This window comes from Chiloscyllium plagiosum, unplaced genomic scaffold, assembly GCF_037043375.1.
Source record: "Chiloscyllium plagiosum isolate Xiang-an unplaced genomic scaffold, Cpla_swu_hap1 HiC_scaffold_14, whole genome shotgun sequence".
Classification (NCBI taxonomy): domain Eukaryota; kingdom Metazoa; phylum Chordata; class Chondrichthyes; order Orectolobiformes; family Hemiscylliidae; genus Chiloscyllium; species Chiloscyllium plagiosum.
Window position 1 is genome coordinate 74,380,421 of NW_028270152.1, and position 12,106 is coordinate 74,392,526.

At 43.1% G+C, this 12,106-nt stretch overlaps 2 protein-coding genes across 5 annotated transcripts in view; both read right to left on the minus strand.

Moving 5' to 3' along the window:
• Positions 1-12,106, minus strand: part of LOC122559133 (testis-expressed protein 264) — a 299,939-nt gene that overhangs the window by 229,248 nt on the left and 58,585 nt on the right. The gene's annotated exons all lie outside the window — the stretch shown is intronic.
• Positions 1-12,106, minus strand: part of LOC148147993 (E3 SUMO-protein ligase ZBED1-like) — an 86,664-nt gene that overhangs the window by 58,675 nt on the left and 15,883 nt on the right. For 2 of the 3 annotated variants that reach the window (XM_087994536.1, XM_087994533.1), the window contains exon 1: positions 4,168-4,222. The exons of the other annotated variant lie outside the window; for it this stretch is intronic. The gene's annotated coding sequence lies outside the window, so the exon portion shown is untranslated. Of the gene's footprint in view, positions 1-4,167; positions 4,223-12,106 lie in introns of those variants that run through there. 3 annotated transcript variants of the gene reach the window in all.

The window sequence follows — 12,106 nt, forward strand, 5'->3', positions numbered from 1 at the left end:
CATTGAGCACACATTATTTTTGAATATGCTGTTTAGGTATTTTGCTTCTACTCTCCGTAGTTCCTCGGTGCTGCAGTGTGTGGTGGCTCGTTGAAATAATATTCTTATGCAGCTTTGGTTATGGGTGTTGGGATGATTGCTTCTCACGTCACCATACTAGGTAACAAAACAGCCGAAAACGAACCTTCCAGCTCAGCAAGCAACCTTACATCCAGAACCTCAACCTCAAGCTACAAATCTTCTCCAAACTCATTAACATCTATGGGCACAATATGCTAAAACTAGTCCAAAGATGGGAAAGCAATGCCATCCGACAGACTGCCACCCGTAAACAGCTATACTTCCTGCACAAATGCCTAAGAAAACAGGTGCTGCCTAAATGTCTTAAATACAAACTTCCCCTTAACAACCCACTAGCCAAAAGAATAGCAGAGCAAAAGGTTCAGAGAAGATTTGCAGGAATGATGCCAGGGTTGGTGGACTTGAGCTGTGGGGGGAAGCTGGGCAGGCTGGGGCTATTTTTCCTGGAGCGTCGGGGCTGGGGGGTGACCTTATAGAGGTTTGCAGGATTATGAGGGACATGGATGGGGTAGGTGGACAGGGTCTTTTCCCTGGAGACAGGGAGTCCAGAAGTAGAGGTTGAAGGTGAGAAGGGAAAGATTTAAAAGAGACCTAAGGAGCAGCTTTTTCACGTGGAGGTTATTGCATGTATGGAATGGGTTTGGGGCGAGAGGGGGAAAGATATAGGGGAGACCTGGGGATGGCTTTTTCACACAGAGGGTGGTACGTGTATGGAATGAGCTGCCAGAGGTGGAGGAGGAGGCTGGTACAATTGCAGCATTTGGGAGGCATTTGGATGGGTGTATGAGTGGGAGGGGTTTGGAGGGATGCGGGCCGGGTGCTGGTGGGTGGGACTAGATTGGGTTGGGATGTCTAGTCGGCATGGATGGGTTGGACCGAAGGGTCTGTTTCCATGCTGTCCATCTCTAGGACTCTATGAGGAATTAATTAACTGGCTGGAGACTGGCATCTATGATGCTGGGCACCTTAGAAGGATGCTGAAAATGTGTTGCTGGAAAAGCGCAGGTCAGGAATGAAGAAGGGCTCATGCTCGAAACGTCGATTCTCCTGCTCCTTGGATGCTGCCTGACCTGCTGCGTTTTTCCAGCAACACATTTTCAACTCTGACCTCCAGCATCTGCAGTCCTCACTTTCTCCACCTTAGGAGGATGCCAAGCCAGATCATCTATTTGGCACTTAAATTGAGATTTTTGTGGAGCCTCCTCTTTCTCTTCTAAGTTGTATAATTGTCCATCCATTTATAACTGGTTAGGACTGCTTAGCTCTGTCTGCTGCATGCTGCTTCCAGTGTTTGGCATTGAATAGTCTTACATTTGTTTCACCTAGCTGACACAATTTTTCATTAAATCTGGTACTCTGGAGGCATGCCCACCTGCACTCTTCATTGGGCAAAGGTTGAACCCCTAACTTTATAGTAATGGTTGAGTGTGGAATAGAGTGGGCCCTAAAGTTTCAGATTCTGGTTGAATAGAAATTTTTCTGCTGCTGATGACCCACACAGTCACTTGGATGACTAGGTTTTTACTTTGTGAAATCAATCAGGTAGTAATAGCGGACAACACAGTGAAGCATATTCTTAATATGAAAATGGGACTGTGTCTTCAAATAGGTGCTGATCCCGTTCCTAGGTGAGGGTGAGGTCAAGTTAGTTTTTTCCTTTTTGGCTCCCTCTCCACGTGCCACATGCCAGGTCTAGCAGCTAAGGGCTGCTGCAGGTCTTGATCAGTTCAATCAGCAGCAAATGATACCAAGGCGCACTCTGTGATGGACATGGAAGACCCCACCCCAGACTACATTCTGTGTTCTTGCTACCCTCGGTGCTTCCTCAATAGGTGGTATCTAATATTAAAGGAGTACAGATCCATGAGCTGAAAAGGGGTTTTTGTGTGCCCAAACCTCCTGGGGTCCAGAGTCAATACTGAAGACTCCCAGGACAACTTCCTTTCAACCTCTGGTGCGGTCTGTCTTGCTGGTGTGACAACAATGGTGGTGTGTGGAACACAGTTGATGAAGTGCAGCACTGGAAAAACACAGGTCAGACAGCATCCAAGAAACAGAAGAATCAACGTTTCGGGCATAAGCCCTTCTTCAGGAATGTCTGGTGCATAGTCATATTCGCAGAATCATCCCTTACAGACAATGTCAGACTTTTGTTTGCATGGTCTGTAGGACAATCATGTAATAAAGGAGAGGGAGGGGTAATGTTATTTGCATTTTAACATGGTTTGTAATACTATCTACCTGACATATTACAAGTAGATCTGTACACTGCAGTATTAATTTGACACAAGCACTGCTTCATCATGGTGGGCAGAACGGTGGCATAGTGGTTATCACTGCTGCCTCACAGCGCCAGAGACCTGGGTTCAGTTCCCGCCTCAGGTGACTGACTGTGTGGAATTTGCACATTCTCCCCGTGTCTGCGTGGGTTTCCTCCGGGTGCTCCGGTTTCCTCCCACAATCCAAAAATGTGCAGGTTAGGTGAATTGGCCATTCTAAATTACCCGTGGTGTTAGGTGAAGGGGTAAATGTAGGGGAAGGGGCTTGGGTGGGTTGCGCTTCAGTGGGACGGTGTGGTCTTGTTGGGCCGAAGGGCCTGTTTCCACACTGTAAATAATCTAATCTAATCTAAAGTGCTTCATTAAATGTGCTGCATTGCAGTTATAATGACCTATAACAGATCCAGACTGTACAACTATGAGGAATCTGTTAGCAATATAATACTTCCATTACATTTTGAAATATTACAAAAAGCTTAGCACACAATTGATTACATCTGAATATCATTACATAGATATCTCTATTCCCCACACATGGCACTGGTTTGTCTGTCAAGTAGCCCATTGCAAAACAGCTCAATTTGTGCCAATACCATTTAATATCAGTAACATTCTCATTGCAAGAAAGGAAAGGAATAAATCCTTCACTGAAGTACTTTCTTCCTACACAAGAAATTATGACACGTTACTGCAAGATTGCTGTCAATTCTACCCATTACCATCTTTTAGCAAAGAAACTGCAGCTGATAATGTATTTTTAAAATGTTTACATCGAACAATCTATGTCTGCTCATTGAAGGTCTCCTGAAAGTTCACTAACTTTTATTTAACCTGATATAATACATAAAGAAAGTGTAACTAGGAATGTTGTTTGCTAGATTACACATTAAGAGGTCACAGTAAATTCCATTTGCGGTTTACAATGTGGTATTACTGGTTTTCAGGCTGCTGGCCAATGGAACCACTCCCCTCCACTATCTGTCAACAATGTTGAGCAATCTGAATTTTAATACTTGAATACCAGCCTTTGCCTGAGCGGAGACAGAGTTAGAGTTTTGGAAAGGAACAAGATAAAGTACAGAATTCATTAAAACAACAGGAAGAAAATCAAAGAAAACAAAAAAAATGAAATTATTAAGAAAGTAATGATGTGTTCTACATTGAAAAATTATTCTATAACATGTCTGGAAGGGTGAACGAACATAAACTGCTTCTGTTATATTCATGTGACATGTTGTTCATGTGACATGGTGCTGCTGGTTTTAGGATTGGACTTCACAAGTCCAGGCTATTTTACATTCCGTTTTCACACAGCCAAGTAATACCACACCCTCTCAGAACACGCAGGTCTCAAGAGTGGAAAAACAATGACCGAATACTTCCAATCTGTGATCTGGGATATAATCAAACTGCCAACTTCAGAGGATTTAATTGACTGAACATTGGAGTTGGTGTGAGCAGCGATTCAGTGTTAAAATGCAAATCATTTTGTTGTCTACTGTTTACAGAGTTAGGCTTGAACAATTTCTCATGCTCCTAACACTGCCCCTCAGAATAAACCAGGAGAACACATCTACTTTGCCAACTAGTTAACAAGTTCATTGCCTGCTCAAGAACCAGAGTAGAAAACAAAACACAAATTTGTTCATTTCCTTGAGTCACACTGCATAAATTTTCACACATTTCAACAGCTCCTTGAACTTATATAGCACTGTCAATGTCGAAAAATGGCGTAAGGAATTTTAGAGAAATGCAGCAAGTGATATTTTTTTTTATAAACTGGCAGAGTGAATTGGTAGAAACTTACTTTTCTACAAACTCTTCGGAAAAGGAGGCTGCATAGTACTTTGCAGGGTGGAGATACACACCCAGACCAGGAAATAAAAGGGATTTCAGGATGGGTGGAACCAACTGCATGCCTAAATAAATTGGTTTCTCAGGAGCCTTCTGAGAATGGCAGAGAAATGTCGCAAATTAAATTGGTTTGGAAGAGACTTCCAGATACCAGAAACAGAGCCTCTGATGAAGCAATAGTGAGAATAGAAGACAAGCTATGTAATCCAGAGAATGATGATTGCAAAATATTACCCAAATAGAGTAGGAAGGGGGCATGGAGAGGATCTAAAAACAAGGAGACACGCAGTCACAGTAGGTGTTGAGCATGCAGGGTTTTTCACAGAACAGATCTTGAACTACAGTTTTAGATAGACAAGCAGGAGGCTAGAAGAACACAGCAAGCCAAGCACCATCAGGAAGAGGAGGAGAAGTCAACATTTTGGGTATAACCCTTCAGGAATAGAGGTGAGGTTAGGGGGAGCTGCAGATAAAAAGAGGGACAGGGGAAGAGAGGAGATAGAACAGGGAGTTTACAAGAGTTACTGGACACAGGTCCTAAAAGAGAATAAGGGGAGGAAGAACTACTCAAGACAGCATTACTAGTAATTTAAAGGAAAAAGTACTACTTTTAAATATGTCATTATGAATATCAGAAAGGCAAGAGATTAGCAGGGAGGACTGGAAATGAGTAAAGAGACCCCAATAGGTTAGTACTACTCTCCATCAAATGGAGTCAGATGAATAACACCTTATTTTCCACCTGGGCAGCCTACAGCCCAGAGAACTCAACATTGAATTCTCCAATTTCAAATAATCTTCCTTCCCAGCTCCCAACTCCCTTTCCAGCCCTACTTCCTCTCTTCTATTCCATTGACCTACCCTTCCTTCCAGCTACCAACTGGATTCACTCCATCCATTGACCGCCCAACTTGTACCACCACCTAGTTTCACCTGTCACTACAATAATGTCTACTCTGGACTGCAGCATCTGCAGGTTGTTTTTGCCTCTAATACAGTTTTAGAGGAGCTGAATTTGGGAAGCATAGTTCACTTCAGTAGTTGATCAATTTCTGCATTTTTCAAAATCTTAATCTACAAATTATTCTCATTGCCTCTTGAGGTCTGTTTTTAATACAGTTAAACAAATAATGCAAACATGGCAGCTATCAACAAACTCTTTAGGCAGGTGAGATGTTAAAGGGTTAATTTGTTCTACTGACATGTAAGAAATTGGATGTCCTGGGGGGGGGGTTCTGCCTTGCAGGCAGGATGTGACAATCTAATCATAGTCTGTAAATGCTGTAGTTTTAGGAATAACCTAATCTCTCACTGTTTTGAGGAATAACTTAATCTGGAAATAATCTAATCACTTTACATTGTTTTTGGGTGGCATGTGACTATGACTGTGGCAGGAGGTTGTGCCTTACAAGCATGGCTGACTGTGATGTAAAACCTTATGTAAAGGGAGGATGGCTCCCTTATTCGGACAACCTCACTTGACATGCTCTGCAAGCATTGTGAAGAGTATTAGATGATCCTCCAAAAGGTGGTACTTGCTGAAGTAAATTGTGGCTGTTCACAGAAGTTGGTGCATTGCAGTTGCATCAAGTGTGTAAGAATCTCAAGAATAGAACCTGACACAGGTACTTTTAGGGGTTGAAGGTAAATGGCTGTCAAAGTAATATGCAATAAGCCTTGTTGCATACCTTCCAGACTAACCAACCTTTAGGAATCTGATAAGATTCGACACCAGATTCACACAGACTTTTTGGGCATTCAAGGTGTCAGAGGTGGGACTGGCAGGAATACCAATGGGCGACAGCTTCAAAACCCTTAATGCTCCACTGGAAAGCCACCAAGGAATCAATCTAAATTGTCAGGGTCCACATTTATTAATATAGTGTATTGACAATTGTATTAATATATTGCTGAATAAACCTCTACTGTTTATACACAAACAAAACTCAATTTAAACACTACCAGGAAACTAACTATTAAAAGCCAGAATTCAAGCCTTAACAACTTAGTTACTCTTGGATACAAATGTATAGCTCAGAGCTTGTCACCTCACTGAGGCAACGACGTGGCAATTCCCCTATGTACAGAGAAATTGCAACAGGATAGAGTGCAGAGGATTTAGAATGTTATAATTTAAGCTTGAATGCTTATTAGTTCCAAAAAGGAAACATTGCCAATCATAATAATTGGAACATGCGATAATCAAAGCCATTGTACAAAGTAATTTTTCATGAACTTCATAATTTTCCAATAGTCTCACTAAAGAGTTCATTCTGAAAGTTACTGTTTGAAAATCACTCAGTGGAATTTGTGCAAATGACTTGTGCATAAGTGATGATTACATGTACATCCCCACCCAGATAGGCAGAGACTGTAATCAAGCATTTCCTATCACATATAAAAATGGGTCGAACATAGGGCAATGAGGCTGCATCTCAATATCAAAATACAGTATCTTACTGCATCAGGTGTGAAATTTCCATTTTTCAGTGAGTCTTCTAATATCTGTGGACATAATTGTCAATTCGTTATGAACAATTTAAAGATGCAGACTTGCACATGGAAAAAATTCAGAAAGCTGACCCAATTAATTTCATTTGAGACCTGGGAACTTCGGAGAATTGTGGGGTGATCAAATTGAAGCATATAAAATCCTGTCGGGGCTTGACAGGGAAGATGCTGGAAGGAAAACAAAGTGCGTGACAAATTCAACAGGTCTGGCAGCATACATGGAGAGAGAAAGAAAGAGAGTAAACATAGAGTGCAGTGTGACTTCTCGTTGCTCCACAGATGCTGCAGAGTTTCTGCAGCATTTTCTGCTTTGATTTCAGATCTCATGACCCACAGTAAATACTGGCAGGATGTTTCACTCGCCTGACAAATCTGGAACTAGGCTCACAGTCTTGGAACAAGGGTTTAAGCATTTAGAAATGAAATGAGGAGAAATCACTTAAGTATCATGAATGTGTGGAATTCTCCACATCAGTAAGCTATGAGTGCTCGGTCAGTAAGTATTTTCAAGACAGATGGAGTACAGCACGGAAACAGACCCTTCCGTCCAACTCAACATGCCGACCAGATATCCTGAATTAATCTACTCCCATTTGCCAGCACTTGGCCCATATTCCTCGAAACCATTCCTATTCAGATACCCATCCAGATGCCTTTTAAATGTTACAATTGTACCAGCTTCCACCACTTCCACTGGCAGTTCATTCCATACACACACCACTCCGTGAAAAAGTTGCCCCTTAGGTCCCTCTTAAATCTTTCTGCTCCCACTCAACCTTTGGATAGTAAGGGAATTAAAGGGTGCAGGGATGGTATAGTGTGGTGTACAAGGCCCTTTGTTTTCTTTTTTCATTCAGGGGATGAGGGCATCGCTAGCTAGGCAGCATTTATCATCCATCTACAGTGGCTCAATGGTTAGCACTGCAGCCTCACAGCACCAGGGTCCCAGGTTCAATTCCAGCCTCGTGCCACTGTGTGTGGAGTTTGCACATTCTACCAGTGTCTGCGTGGGTTTCCTCAGAGTGCTCCGGTTTCCTCCCACAGTCCAAAGATGGGCAGGTCAGGTGAATTGGCTATGCTAAATTGCCACTAGTGTTAGGTGCATTAGTCGACTGCAAATATAGGGTAGGGGAATAGGTCTGGGTGGTTACTCTTCAGAGTGTCGGTGTGGACTTGTTGGGCACAAGGGGCTGTTTCCACACTGTAGGGAATCTAATCTAATCTAATCCCTTATTGCCCAGAGGACAGTAAAGAGTCAACCATATTGCTGTGGGTCTGGAGTCACATGTCAAGGTCACAGGAATATACCGGCAGGCAGGAAGGTGGTTTGAAGTGTGTCTACTTCAATGCCAGGAGCATCCAGAATAAGGTGGGTGAACTTGCGGCATTGGTTAGTACCTGGGACTTCGATATTGTGGCCATTTCGGAGAAATGGATAGGGAAGGGACGGGGTGGTTGTTGCAGCTTCTAGGGTTTAAATGTTTTCGTAAGATCAGGGAAGGTTGTAAATGAAGGGGAGGTGTAGCATTTTTAGTCAAGGACAGTATTACAATGGCAGAAAGGATGTTTGATGAGGACTCATCTTACTGAGGTAGTATGGGCTGAGGTTAGAAACAGGAAAGAAGTCACCCTGTTGGGTCCTATCTATAGGCCTCCAAATACTTTCAGAGATGTAGAGGAAAGAATTGCAAAGATGATTTTGGATAGGAGCAAAAGTAACAAGGTAGTTGTTATGGGAGATTTTAACTTTCCAAATATTGACAGGAAATGCAATAGTTCAAGTACTTTAGATGGGTCAGTCTTTATCCAATGTGTGCAGGATAGGCCAACAAGAGGTGAAGCTACATTGGATTTGGCACTGGGCAATGAACCAGGCCAAGTGTATGGAATGAGCTGCCAGAGGACGTGGTGAAGGCTGGTACAATTGCAACATTTAAGATGCATTTGGATGGGTATATGAATAGGAAGGGTTTGGAGGGATATGGGCCGGGTGCTGGCAGGTGGGACTAGATTGGGTTGGGATATCTGGTCGGCATGGACGGATTAGACCGAAGGGTCTGTTCCCATGCTGTACATCTCTATGATTCTATTTGGAGGTAAGTGAGCACTTTGGTGATAGTGACCACAATTTGTTTATGTTTACTTAAGCGATGGAAAGAGATAGGTATATACCACCGGGCAAGATAGCAGGGGAAAGGCAATTATGAGGCGATTAGGCAAGGTTTAGGATGCACAGGATGGGGAAGGGAACAAATGAAGTGTGGAGCTTGTTCACGGAACAGCTACTGCCTGTCCTTGATAACCATTTACCTGTCAGGCAGGCAGGAAGTGGTTCAGCAAGGGAACTGTGGCTTACGATGGCTCAGTGGTTAGCACTGTTACCTCACAGCACCAGGGTCCCAGGTTTGATTCCAGCCTTGGGTGACTGTCTGTGTGGAGTTTGCACATTCTCCCAGTGTCTGCGTGGGTTTCCTCCGGGTGCTCCGGTTTCCTCCCACGGTCCAAAGATGTGCAGGCCAGGTGAATTGGCCATGCTAAATAGCCCATAGTGTTAGGTGCATTAGTTAGAGGGAAATGGGTCTGGGTGGGTTACTCTTCGGAGGGTCGGTGTGGACTGTTTGGGCCGAAGGGCCTGTTTCCACACTGTAGGGAATCTAATTTAAAGTTGAATCTCTTGTCAAGAGGAAGAAGGCGGCTTATGTTAAGAGGAGGTGTGAAGGATCAGCTAGGGCACTTGGAAGATACAAGTTAGCCAGTAAGGACCTAAAGAGAGAGCTAAGAAGAGCCAGGAGGGGACATGAGAAGTCTTTGGCAGGTAGGATCAAGGAAAACCCTAAAGGAATAAAATATGACTGGGGTAAGATTATGGCCAGTCAAGGACAGGGGTGGGGAGGTTGTGCATGGAGTCAGAAGGGATAGGAGAGGCACGAAATTAATACTTTTCATCAATATTCACTCTGAAAAAAGGCAATGTTCTCAAGGAGAATACGAAGATACAGACTACTAGACGAGATGGGATTGAGGTTCATAAGGAGGAGATGTTAGCAAGTTTGGGAAGTGTGAAAATAGGTAGGTTCCCTGGACCAGATGGGATGTAACCTAGGATTCTCTGGTAAGTGTGGGAGGAGATTGAAGAGCCTTTGGCTTTGATCTTTCTGTCACCATTGTCCAAAGGAATAGTGCCAGAAGAGTGGAGGATAGCAAATGCTGTCCCCTTGTTCAAGAAGGGGAGTAGAGACAACCCTGATAATTATACACTAGTGAGCCTTACTTTGGTTGTGGATAAAGTGTTGGAAAGGTTATTAGAGATAGGATTTATAATCATCAATAAAGGAATAATTGATTAGGGATAGTCAACGTGGTTTTGTGAAGGGTAGGTCATGCCTCACAAACTTTATTGAGTTCTTTGAAAAGGTGACCAAACAGGTAGATGAGGGTAAAGCAGTTGATGTAATGTATATGGATTTCAGTAAAACATTTGATAAGGTTCCCCACAGTAGGCTATTGCAGAAAATACAAAGGCATGGGATTGAGGGTGATTTAGCAGTGTGGATCAGAAATTGGCTAATTCTAAGGAGACAGAGGGTGATGGTTGATGGGAAATGTTTATCCTGGAGTTCCGTTGCTAGTGGTGCACTGCAAGGATCTGTTTTGGGGCCGTTGCTGTTTGTCATTCTTATAAATGACCTGGATGAGGGCATAGAAGGATGGGTTAGTAATTTTGCGGGTGACAATACAGTCTGTGGAGTTGTGGATAGCGTGGAAAGATGTTGCAGGTTACAGAGGGACATGGATAAACTGCAGAGCTGGACTGAGAGGTAGCAAATGGAGTTAAATGTGGACAATTATAAGGTGTTACTTTGGAAGGAGTAACAGGAAATACAAAGAGTACTGGGCTAATGGTAAGATTCTTGGTAGTGTGGATAAGCAGAGAGATCTTATTGTCCACGCGCATAGATCTCTGAAAGTTGCCACCCAGGTTGATAGGGTTGTTAATAAGGTGTATGGTGTGTTTGCTTTTATTGGTAGAGGGATTGAGTTTCGGAGCCATGAGGTCATGCTGCTGTACAAAACTCTGGTTTGGCTGCACTTGGAGTAGTGTGTACAGTCCTGGTCGTCGCATTATAGGAAGGATGTGGAAGCTTTGGAAAGGGTGCAGAGGAGATTTACTGGGGCGTTGCCTGGTATGGAGGAAAAGCCTTATGAAGAAAGCCTCAAATCCCTCAGCCTATTTTCATTAGCGAGAAAAAAGGTTGACTTAATAGAGACATATAAAGGTAATGGAATTCAGGCAGCATCCGAGGACAGGCAAAATCGACGTTTCAGGCAAAAGCCCTTCATCAGGAATAAAAAGGCCCTTTGGCCTTTTTATTCCTGATGAAGGGCTTTTGCCCGAAACGTCGATTTTGCCTGTCCTCGGATGCTGCCTGAATTGCTGTGCTCTTCCAGCACCACTAATCCAGAATCTGGTTTCCAGCATCTGCAGTCATTGTTTTTACCACATATAAAGGTAATCAGAGGGTTACATAGGGTGGATGGTGAGAGCTGTTTTCCTCAGATGGTGATGGCTAGCATGAGGGGACATAGCTTTAAATTGAGGGGCGATAGATATAGGACAGATGTCAGAGGTAGTTTCTTTATTCATAGTAGTAGGAGCCGCCAACTTTAAGGGCATTTAAATGGTCACTGGATAAACATATGGCCGATAAGTGAATAGTGTAGGTTAGATGGGCTTCAGATTAGTTCCACAGGTCAGTGCAACATCGAGAGCCAAAGGGCCTGTACTGCGCTGTAATGTTCTATGTAGGCCATACCAGGTAAGATGCTAATGTCCTTCTGTAAAGGACATTAATGAACCAGATGGGTTTTTTTGACAATCAACAATGGATTCTTGGTCATCATTAGATTCTTAATTCTTAGATTCTTAATTTCAGATATTCATTGAATTCAAACTCGACCAAGGAATTGAACCCCAGAACATTGTCTGAATCTCTGTGCAGTCACCTCCCTTTTTGTTGTACTGTGAAGCAGGCTCATTGGATTGAATGGCCTATTCCTGCTCTGGTTCTTTTGGTTTGCAGCAAAAGGAAAGCTTCACTTTGGTCTGGATTGCATCAGAATCTGAACTGCATGAATAAAACATGGAAAAAAATTGATAGCTCACACCATTGCCAATCATCTTAAACTCAGGAGTTGTACCAATAATCAGATGGAAACAACATGTTACTCTATTTTGGTTTGGATCCCAATACATTTTAAAATAATGGTGATCTCAGAAACCACCATCTGTTAGGAGATGCTTCCAGAGTCAGAAGCAACTTCAGATAAACGTCATGAAATACTCCCATACTGGCACCATCTGGGAGGCAGTTCGCAACTGC